The sequence below is a fragment of the Amphiura filiformis genome, chromosome 3 (assembly GCF_039555335.1).
Source record: "Amphiura filiformis chromosome 3, Afil_fr2py, whole genome shotgun sequence".
In the NCBI taxonomy this organism is placed as follows: Eukaryota; Metazoa; Echinodermata; class Ophiuroidea; order Amphilepidida; family Amphiuridae; genus Amphiura; species Amphiura filiformis.
The window spans coordinates 41,195,473-41,208,406 of record NC_092630.1 but is presented as its reverse complement, the minus strand read 5'-3'; positions in this window follow the sequence as shown (position 1 = coordinate 41,208,406).

The following is a 12,934-nucleotide window of genomic DNA, read 5'->3' as shown; positions in this document are numbered from 1 at the left end:
GGAATCTTATATAAAAGCAAAAACCTTGTTAGTGAAATTGTCGTCAGTGTCAAATGGGCTGAATGATAATTATAGCCCTTTATGTACATTGTGGGAATTCCTTGTATTTGTCTACGAAGGTGAATAATCTAATTATCTACGTACAATGTACATTGTACTCTGCCTAATTGCAGAGGGTTGCTCAGTGGTACATAGCTTTGGTATTAACTCAATGGAGTTGCAAAGAAATGGTCAATATATTGTGAAACATGTCAACAGTAACACTGTTGCTATGTAAACACCATGGTTTGAATATAGCATGATTTAGCAGAAAATATAAGGGGCTTATTTTATATATAGCTCAAAGTATTTGGCAACATATGTTTAATGATATAGTATATTAGCATATTGATGTTTAACTGTGAAATATAGAAACTTCCAGATGCTGTGGTACCTCACTATTACATAATTATGTGCAGTAAGATACAAGCCTCAAGTATTGCAGAAAGTTATTCTCATGACCTCATAACAAATTTGTATATATAAAATGCCGAATCCTTTTTAGAAATTAAGCATACTACTAACCGTCCAGCACATACTATTTTGCACTAAGGGAGGACTATGCTTAAAAAGAAGAATATTTGGCTTTTACTAAGTCTTTATCTGTTTGTGTGTGATCTATGTGATTTATTTATACTTAAACCATGACCAATTTCATGTACCTCAGAATCTACATAATATTATCATATTAAATTTTATGAAGAAGAAAACATGTTATAAAACATTAGCCATTTAAGTTTTTGACATGTGATATATGTTTTACAGGGGCCAGCTTACATAATTTTCATCAAATTGAAATTTGGAGACTCATGCTTTGTTTGCATTTTGTGAGTCATGTCTAGACCATGGTAAACAGTTAAGGTGAAAATGATGGCATGTGATGAAATAGTATGATCATTTGATTCTCTCTATTTATATTTTATTGGGTAATAATATAAAGAAAAACATGCTAATGAAAAAATAAGTGCAATATCAAATTGTGTGTTGACATTGTAGGCTTATGAGGATAAAATGTGCTATTCCAGGTGAAATAGACACCCCCTATGGAAGACATGACCTTAATCTACTACACAGGGAGTGTGAATTTTAAACAGAGTCACCCATTCAGGTAACCCCATTTGAAATTCACACTCCCTGTTTGGGAGATTAAGATCATGTCTTCCATAGGGGGTGTATGGATATCAACTGGAATAGCCAAACACCAGGGGCCAGTAATATATCTGTTAGGGCTCATATTGAAATACCCTACCACGTTTTCACACAGAAAGAAGGCAGGATTCCCTACGCTAAGCGCGGGCCTCAGGAAAGCTCGGTCATAAAACGGATGGATTATATGCATCAGTGATACACCCTGCCCAGGATTTTAACAAAAGAAGGCTAGCACATGAAAGCTGCAGGATGGCGCACACCTTCCTGTGTAAGGGAATTTCAATATGAGCCCTTAAACATTTTCATTGGAACTTTGTTAGGAATGTTAACATAGCATTTTAACAGTTAGATTTTAACCAAAATGCTCCTTAACATGTATCTCAAATAATATTTATAATATGTTTCAGTCAACCTAGAGCATGGGAAGAAATATGATCTCCATCTGCACAAAACCTGTTTTTATTGTATTTTGAATAGTTATTTTAAGTTCCACATAATTTGTTGAGTGTGAAATGAACACACATGTATTGTTTACCTCAGTCCATGCAAAGAGCATATATTGGATATCGCATCAATTCAATATATGTGAGTTGCTTAAGTTTTTATTTGCTTAAGGACAAGATATTGATTTTTTTTTATTATGGCATGGGCCCGGGCATGGGTACATGTATTACCGATGTGGTCGACCCTTTGTAAAGGTTTCTGCAGATTTGTATTCACAAACTAAATGTTTGTAATTTCATATTTATTTACAGGAGCATTTTGTGATTTTAACATCCTCTTTTTATGACAAGGTTCAACAGACAGACGAAAAAGCTTATATCCAACATTTCAGTTTATTTGGACTTCAAATTTGATTTGTGAGTTACACATAATACAGTGCCCATAGGCTGCTGCGTTGTAATTTCTGTTTGTCAACAGATGGAAAATTCAAATTGGGCGGTGTCTTTGTCAAAAAAAAATATGAACACAATGGTATAAAAAGCCTCAATTTTTTTTAATGAGTTGAGGGATGAGGCTGTGGATCACAAACACCCCCTTTAATTGATCATCTTATATGCAGATGAGTTACATGATACACATATATCTTAATGTCTAAAACATACATTCCATATGAATACCGTGTCTCAGATCTTGGTTCCTGTGCTTGTGGCAGGGGTGTTTAAAGTGAATCTAAATTGGCCTACATGCCCTTTGGCCAACATCATATCAAGGACAATAATGCATGGGACGACATGGTAGCTGAATAATAGTGATTAGAAACTTGGTAAAACACTATGCTAAAATGAAAAACAAACTATAAACACTGATGTCATTCCAAAAAACTGCCCACTGTATTAAGTTTGCTTTTAGAAATATCTGATAGTATGTAAACCTTGCATTAATTATGTAATTATCATACCATGTATATAAAAATGTGAACAATAAAAAACAATTATGATGTAAGTCTTCATATGCCTAAATGTAATGTTTCATGGTATCTTTTTGTTACAATTCATGATATTGTCATGAATTTGGCAGACAGCCGAATCCATATTCGGCTTTTGGTAAATTCATGCTACGCATGAGTTATTTCTGAACTGGCAAACAAGGGATCAACGATTTATCTCCAGAGGGCAGCATATCAATTTTTTAATGATGATCATCGTCGACCGTATTGCACTGCACTACTAGCCTACCCAGTATGCCACCCTCTTTCACTTAATTATCATGCTGAACACTGTTAAAAAGTTAATATGCTGCCATCTTGAGCTAAAGCACTTGATCCCTTGTTCTCTAATTCAAATTAATTCATGCGAATCAAAAAGACAAATCTGGATTCGGCCATGTGTCGCATTCATAAGGATATGTTTGTCAAAAACTAGTTTGCCCCCTAATAATTTTGAGCGTGAGCCATACAGTTAAAGCCTGTTGTATGTTTGATGATACTTGCCTTCTGGTCATTGTAGGAACGTTTTGTGAGAAATGAAGTTACTAATGAAAATAGGTAAATGCACACCACATTTTAAGCTCAAATTGAAAATTTTCTCTTGGAAGCAATTAATTAAAGGTGACCTGATATATTTGGAAAATCAAATTCTTTAAAACATAAAATGTTGTCCCTTTCAATCATTCATGCAAAAAGAACATGAAAATGTTTCTTGTAAATGTGACTCATTCCTAATGGTATTACTGATATTCATACAGAGTGATACTGGTATATGTAGTCTACAGTGTTTTAAATTAATGATAACCATCATGACCCTGTAGGCCTGTAGTAAACTGATATCAAATGAAAGATCCAATTTTTCTCATTAACATATTGGAATTGTGAGTTCTAAATTGGCGTATTTCCAAAGATATCATCAAAAAACTGTTAAATTAGTCTCAAACTTGGTATACCACAATTGAGACCAATTCAACATTTTTTTATGATTTCTTCGGAAATATACCGATTTGGAACGCCTAATTTCAATATGTTAATGAGAAAAATATGAGCTTTCACCAGATACCATAATCTGCATTTTGATGGGGTAAAGGGGGGGTTGAGGCTGTCAATCAGGTTACCCACCTTCAAATATTTATTAAATAATTTAAATATTAAAATAATATATTATAAGTTAACAAATTAAACAGAAAAATAATCTTTCATTTTTGACTCATCTGGTAGCTGCTGGCATTATGAATAATTGCATGTTTAAATTTATGGAAGAATAATATGAAGGAGGCCTATTATGCTTCACCCTAGCATGGCGAAACACAAATAATATATATGGAAATAAATGATGCAAGCCATAATGCAAGCCAAGAATAAAACTGTCATCCAGTGTGTTGAATTCATAATTTACACGTGTTAGGATCATGCAAACATTCTAGGGGTACCCGATTTATTTATGTACATCCCGGGTGTACATCAAATTCATTAACACTGACTGTTCTGAGTTCAACATACTATTTCATTAAGATAAATTCACAAGGTTGAGGCTTGTATGTGAATGATTTATAGACAATATTCAATCTTTAGTCCAAAATAGTTCAATTCTATAAATAAAACTGGGTCTGTGTAAATACCATTATTACATCAGTCAGGTAACTGTGATAACTGTGTTAGCAAGGCAAAGTTCAAGAGTTTTGGCAGTTTGAAATCGAAAATATATGGTAAAGGTCTCACATGATACTCACAAAGATGCAAATGAAGTTAGGGTTAGGGTAGTCATTTGCATATTGGGACCATCGTATATTAACCCTAACAGAACTAGGACTCACTAAAGCTCACTATTAAAACCGCTCTGCGTGCATGCATTCCACGGGACTTGATGACGCAATCAGACCAAGTCATATATACCCAGGGAATCGCTGGCGGGCCAACGTCACCTGTGTAGCTACATGCTGGGGATCTTCTGCGTGGCATGCGAGGGGTCCGAGGTTCAATCTCAAAAGTGCCAAGTGACTTTCCTCTTCATCTTCTCTCCTTTTTCGTTCCTTCTTTCCCTTCCGATAGCAAAAAAACCTCGGGTAGGGTTAGGGTTAATGACCATGCATATTTTCCCTATATGCCTTGTTAACCCTAACAGAACTAGGACTCACTAAAGCTCACTATTAAAACCGCTCTGCGTGCATGCATTCCACGGGACTTGATGACGCATCAGACCAAGTCATATATACCCAGGGAATCGCTTGGCGGGCCAACGTCACCTGTGTAGCTACATGCTGGGGATCTTCTGCGTGGCATGCGAGGGGTCCGAGGTTCAATCCCGGGGTGCCAAGTGACTTTCCTCTTCATCTTCTCTCCTTTTTCGTTCCTTCTTTCCCTTCCGATAGCCAAAAAACCTCGGGTAGGGTTAGGGTTAAGCCTGCAACAAATAAAAAGGGCTAATTAGATTTACCAGGATTTAAAAAAGAACTATGGAAGTGTTCAGTAATTCGATTAACTTATTTTTTCTCACATAATTTTAGTATTTTTTGACATACATGTACTAATATCTGATATCAATGCCAGATGTCCAGTAATTCAGAAAAACATAAATTTATCAAACTCAAGATGAACTTGGTTTTTCTTAGTTAACCTTAGTTTTACCACAGGACAGCTTATTTCAGAAAAAAACATTTTTTTAACAAAGTTTATTAAAATCCTGAACACCTGGCTTGCCATACCTACCTCATCATAATGTCTTGAGGTCAATAACCTGGCGCAGAGGAAAATATTGAACTGCTCTTAATAGTGTGTACCGTATTTAATATGATTAGCGCCCCTCTGCTGATAAGTGCCCCTCCCCTGATAAGCACCCCGGAATGGAATTTTTCAAGTGACCATCAAAACGCTGCCTTTTCAATACACCTGAAGTATATCAAATGTTTAAATATTAAAATTAACATCTACACCTGTGGTTAAGATTATAATTTTGACTTCATACACTGTATTTTCAATGTGGATGTAAATTCTGATATTGACCTAATTTCAATAAGTGCCTACCTATTGTTTCACCATGCACCTTTCAAATGATTAACATTGGCCATTCTCTCACTCAGGTTGTTTTATCTATTGCACTTGCCCACTTCTCACGTCTGTCAAGGACACCTCGCAAAATCTGCATGGGTTTGTACAGGGCCTTTCAGTTCCAGTCAATTTTCTCAAAACAGAAATACCAATTTGCCTTGACTTTGGTAATTTTTGGAAGTTGATAAAAATCAAATTTTTGGAATTGTTTGATCAAGAGGTATTTATTTTATAGCATGTTTTGTAATTTCCCCCATTGAGTGCAATGTTAAGTATCCCCTTCATGACCAAGGGCGCTCGATGGAACAGCCGAATCCCAGCAAAAACAAAGTGACGTCATGCCGAACCTACTGAATGCACATAATATAGAAAGTCAAAAGGAATCAGAGGACACATCCTTAACATTAGGCTAAAAAAAATGTTTGGTTGCCCTCAACCCAAAAAATTGGAAATCTTGGGTCGGGTGGTTGTTTTTTTCAATCACTTTTTTAGCAGAAACCTTAAATTTGGACAGAATCAAGGACTTTTATACCCGCATGCGAAGCATGGACGGGTATATTGTTATCCTGTGGTTTCTTCTCCTTATACCCGCATGCGAAGCATGGACGGGTATATTGCCATCCTTGGGTTTCATCTCCATCTCCTTCTCCTCCTTCTTCTATCAAACACATCACTCTGTCAAGGCTAGCGCTAAAACTACAAGGGCCCCAGGGCCCATATGTAGCACACTTATGGGCCCTACCCCGCAGATGTGCCTTTTGCCCATCTCGGCCCCAGAGGTCAAAGGTCACGGGCCCCACGGGCCCAAATGTAAAAACACAAACCATGCCGTTTCTCATCAGATGAAGCAGCCTCAGGGCCCTGAGTTGGTACACTGATAGCCCCAGGGGTACTCTATATATACAAGTTTACATGAACCGCATATGTCATATATTATGGGCCCCAGGGCCCCAAATGTTAAAATAAGGGGCAACAGATTGACAAGGCTAGCTCTAAAACTATAAGGGCACTAGGGCCCATATGTGGTACATGTATGAGCCCTAAGTTTTCAATGTGCCTTTTGCCCATTTTGGGCCCAGATGTTAAAGGTTAGGGGCCCCAGAGGCCCAAATGTTAAAACAAAGGGCCGGCCAGTTCTCAGCAAATAAAATAGTTACAGGGTTCTGATTTGGTACACTAATAGGTCTTAAGCATTATACTACTATATGTATATATGAGCCCTATGTGTCACATAATATGGGCCCCAGGGCCCCAAACGCATAAACATAGGGCCGGCCGTTACTCTGTAAATAAAGCAGCTATAATGCCCAGCTTGAGTCTACTGATAGAACTAGAGAATCATACTTCAACATATGTACATGAGTTTCATAAGTCAAATATTATGGGCCCCAGGGCCCCAAATGTTAAAACAAAGGGCCGACCGCTTCTCATCAAATATAGCAGCTTTAGGGCTCAGTGTTTGTACACAGATTGCACCTGAAAATTATATTGTTATATGTACATGTGAGCCCCATATATCACATTATATGGGCCCCAGGGCCCCAAACGCTAAATCATAGGGCCGGCCGTTACTCAGTAAATAAAGCAGCTACAGGGTTCATATTTGATACACTAAACGGTCTTCAGCATTATATTGTTATATGTGTATATGAGCCCCATGTGTAACACAATATGGGCCTCAGGGCCCCAAACCCTAAAACATAGGGCCGGCCGTTACTGAGTAAATAAAGAAGCTACAATGCCCAGCTTTAGCCTACTGATAGAACTATAGAATTATACTTCAACATATGTACATGAGCCTCATAAGTCAAATACAATGGGAATGGGCCCCAGGGCCCCAAATGTTAAAACAAAGGGCCAGCCGTTTCTCATCATATAAAGCAGCTTTAGGGCTCAGAGTTTGTACACAGATTGCACCTGAAAATTACATTGTTATATGTACATCTGAGCCCCATATATCACATAATATGGGCCCCAGGGCCCCAAGCGCTAAAACACAGGGCCGGCCATTACTCGGTAAATAAAGCAGCTACAGTGCCCAGCTTGAGTCGCTTGTAACACTAGAGAATTATACTTCAACATATTATGTACATGGACCTCATAACTCAAATATAATGAGCCCTAGGGCCTCAAATGTTAAAACAAAGGGCCGGCCGTTTCTCATCAAATAAGTAGCTTCCGGCTCAGAATTTGTACACAGATAGCACCTGAGAATTATATATATTGTTACTAACACCCACACCCCCACCCCACACATAGGACTAAACAGACAGATCCATATTATAATATAATAATTGGAAATACCAGCGTGAAGCGTTAAGGCTGTTCCAGTTAAATTACATATCCATTGGCTGTTCCATTCAATTTACATACTCCCTCTGAAATGGCCCCAAAATAGGCTGTTCCGTTTAATTTACATACTCCCTCTGGAATGGCTGTTCCATTTAATTTACATACTCCCTCTGGAATAGTTTTCCCTAATCATATTGCATAGCCTCACTGTGAATAAGAGAGACTGACAACAGCAACATATGGAGAGTAAGAGAGACGCCTCCCCTGGGAGGGGACTTTTTACAATTTCTTTATTTTAAGTGCTACGACAGTGCAACCTACATTCAATTAAAGCTTGTGACTTGGACTTTCACTGTTTACACATTTTCTGCCCAATTGGGCGACTTTTTACAATTTCTTTATTTTAAGTCCTCAGCAAATAAGGACTGTAAGTTTGGGTACACCGATAACATGCGGGTATAGCCGTATTTGTGTACAAATATATAGCCTTCTAGTTTTCCTTCTTTTCCTATCAAACACATCATTCTGTCAAGGCTAGCGCTAAAACTACAAAGGCCCCAGGCCCCATATGTGGTACACTCATTGGCCCTACCCCATAGAAGTGCCTTTTGCCCATCTTGGCCCCAGAGGTCAAAGGTCACGGGCCCTAGGGGCCCAAATGTAAAAACACAAAGCATGCCGTATCTCATCAAATGAAGCAGCCTCAGGGCCCTGAGTTGGTACACTGATAGCCCTATGGGAACTCTATATATACAAGTTTACGTGAGCCCCATATGTCATATATTATGGGCCCCAGGGCCCCAAATGTTAAAATAAGGGGCAACAGATTGACAAAGCTAGCTCTAAAACTATAAGGGCACTATGGCTCATATGTGGTACATGTATGAGCCCTAAGTTGTCAATGTGCCTTTTGCCCATTTTGGCCCCAGATGTTCACGGCTAGGGGCCCCAGAGGCCCAAATGTTAAAACTAAGGGCTGGCCATTTCTCAGCAAATAAAATAGCTACAGGGTTCAGATTTGGTACACTAATAGGTCTTCAGCATTATATTGCTATATGTATATATGAGCCCCATGTGTCACATAATATGGGCCCCAGGGCCCCAAATGCAAAAACATAGGGCCGGTCGTTACTCTGTAAATAAAGCAGCTACAATGCCCAGCTTGAGTCTACTGATAGAACTAGAGAATCATACCTCAACATATGTACATGAGTCTCATAAGTCAAATATTATGGGCCCCAGGGCCCCAAATGTTAAAACAAAGGGCCGGCCGTTTCTCATCTAATAAAGCAGCTTTAGGGCTCAGAGTTTGTACACAGATTGCACCTGAGAATTACATTGTTATATGTACATAATTATGAGCCCCATAGATCACATAATATGGGCCCAGGTCCCCAAACGCTAAAACATAGGGCCGGCCGTTACTCAGTAAATAAAGCAGCTACATGCCCAGCTTGAGTCGCCTGATAGCACTAGAGAATTATACATCAACATATGTACATGGACTTCATAAGTCAAATATAATGGGCCCCAGGGTCCCAAATGTTAAAACAAAGGGCCGGCCGTTTCTCATCAAATAAAGCAGCTTCCGGGCTCAGAATTTGTACACAGATAGCACCTTAGAATTATATTGTTACACCCACACACCCCACACACATAGGCCTAAATAGACAGCTCCGTATTATAATATAATAATTGGAAATACCAGCGTGAAGCGTTAAGGCTGTTCCAGTTAAATTACATACCCATTGGCTGTTCCATTTAATTTACATACTCCCTCTGAAATGACCCCAAAATAGGCTGTTCCGTTTAATTTGCATACTCCAGCTGAAATGGCTGTTCCATTTAATTTACATACTCCCTCTGGAATAGTTTTCCCCTAATCATATAACATAGCCTCACCGTGAGTAAGAGATACTGACAACAGCAACATATGGAGAGTAAGAGAGACGACTCCCCTGGGAGGGGACTTTTTACAATTTCTTAAATTTTTAGTGCTACGACAGTGCAACCTACATTCAATTAAAGCTTGTGACTTGGACTTTCACTTTTTACACATTTTCTGCCCAATTGGGCGACTTTTTACAATTTCTTTATTTCAAATCCTCAGCAAATAAGGACTATAAGTTTGGGTACACCGATAACATGCGGGTATAGCCGTATTTGTGTACAAATATATAGCCTTCTAGTTTTATTTGTTATTCACTCATTTCATTTATTAAATGCATTGATTGAAAACAAGAAGTATTTCCATTTAAATCCAGTCCAAAAACACACAATTTTTTTACCACAAAATGATCAAGCATTTGTCAATACTAGCCTTTTCAAAATGGAGGAAAAAAAAAGGATCGACCTACCGACCCTCCAAATTTTTGTCTCGGAAGGGCAACCAAACAATTTTTTTTTTGGCCTTAGTGGACTTCTGCCAATTTGGACTGGTCATATGGGCTTAAGAAACAAAGATGCAGGGGCAAAGATGTTTTACTTTAGTAAAACCTAGATAAGCTGATGCCTATACTGATGCACGGCAGTGAACGTAACTGCTCCGGCTGAAATCCAGAAATGACGTCCTTTGTTCTGGTGCTGCCACTTCCGGGTAACGCGGGAGAAGAACATGCCTTTTGCAAACAAAATGGCCGACTCGTCCCCGCCCCTTTCCAGCGAAAATACAGCTTATTTAGCCAATGTGAACATGGGTCATCGCCAGAAATATTTTCCTATGCATATTGGACTAACACCTCAGCTATATGGTATTTCACGATATAACAGTAATAAAAAGAAAACTGCAAACGCTTAGTTAAATTCGGATGTTTGACGGTGACCAGCTCTAATGACGCCATGATGTAAACAACGTCCGGTCGTTAGGTAAACCCAAATATGGAAACCTCCAAACCTATGCAAATTAGGTGTTCGACGAATCAAAATACGATCAGCCCACCTCCAAACTTATGCAAATGAGTTCAGGCGGTTACGTGAATATGTAAACTAATGCGACTCTTGTGTATACCGACCTCTGTGTGCAGGGGTTACAAAATTATGACTACAGCAGAAAATTTCACAGACAACAAGAAAGTTACATTGTGTAAGGTTTTTATTAAATATTTGTATATGAATACAATAGTTCAGTAATAACCAAGCATATGCCCAACATCTAATAATAAACTTAATCAGTTTGGCAACCACATTGAAAATTTAAAATGAAATCACACCAAAATATCCCTTCAAGACCATATAGGGCATCTGAATACTACAAGATCAAGTGTCCAGTGTCATATGAATACAAAGCATTATTACGCTTTTACTTCAAAATAAGAATTGAAGTACAATAAAATGTAAAATCTTACACATAAATACTGAGAAGTATGGGAATGCAAGGGTTACATTGTACAAGTAACAGGGAATGAATTGAAATTAAATTTTGCTCAATTTATCTTGTGAACATTGAAATACTGACCCATTTAATTTTTGAATACTTATGCTTCAGCAGTTTCAAAAATTGTTTTCTTCAAATATAAAGAAATTAGCATAATTTATCTGATGTAAATTCTATCATGTAACAGTAAGCCTACACGAAATAAGCCGATTGTCAAGACTTTGAGAGATAAGACCGCTTCATTCCGTAAGCTGTATAATATGGGTCTTGATACTAGGCCAACTCTGAAGGCTTACCAGAAGGTAATTCTTCACATGACAGGAATGTGGAAAGCTGTATGATAGTTCCCCCATATTAAACCCGTTTTAAACTTCCATCTGTATCTAATATAATGGCAAACAAATTTGTTGAAACTTTCTCACAGATCACTATTTTGATTTTATAAAAAGTTGAAATAACATGCTTGTTCTTCATGCAGATTATAAAACCTGGGACAAAACAGACTTAATCCAAAATTTAGTGTGAACAATATAAATGTACAGTGACATCTTCAGGTGCATAACATTTGTATTTAGATCTTGAATGTGCATTCACAGATCTGTCAAATGCAGTTGCATGTGTGCATGATTCAAATATTTCATATATGGTATCTACATGTGTATGTATTGCTGATAAATAAGGTTGCATGCCAGACTCGGTTAAAATTGGGAACAAGTAGCTAAAAATCAATACAAAAAATTACCAGTGTTATCTTACTGGAACACTGAAATACAAGCCAAGTTACTTCAAAATAGCAACACCTCTCTAGTCCATTGGGCTTCACTGAGACAGTACCTTCCGTGTGTGATGCACACACAATCAAGGTGGTGTATCTGTAGGGCACAGCATATCGCGCAGCATACAAATACAACACCATTGATCGTGCGTGTATCACAGGCAGACTCTACTATCTCCAGGAAACTAAATGCGACTATTGTCTTGATCTGCAATTTCAGTACAGGACAAAACTGGCCAGCTTCAAATGTTGACATTTTTAGTATCATCTCAGTAAAATTCACAATAATAGGCACCTAAAATCAAATCAAATCAAATCAAATCATTATCTGTGGCAAGGCTTTGGAATGTGAGACCTGCCAATTTCTTACGATTAATTTACCACATGCAAACCCCTAAATCATAAGATAAATTGTAAATCTTTGCGAAACAGGCCCGGGTTTCATTTTCAAAACAGCATCCCATCAACAGGAAATAAATAGACTAGCTAAATAAATAGACTAGCTAAACGTTGATTCTTTGGAAGAGTTCCCTGTCCCATCAATACTTTTTAACACAGAATTGTTTACAGTATCAAAATTTATGAAAATCAATCAAAATAATACTTGGAAAATAATATGGTTGCCAACAACAACTTTACTATAGCGATAAAGGCAATCTCATTTTGGGCTCTTCCATTTGAAATGCAAACACCCCCTGTGGAAGATATGAAATTAATCTTCCACAAAGGGAGTATGAATTTCAAATGGGGTTACCTGAATGGGTGACTCCATTTGAAATCTACACTCCCTGTGTGGGAGGTTAAGATCATGTCTTCTATAGGGGTGTAT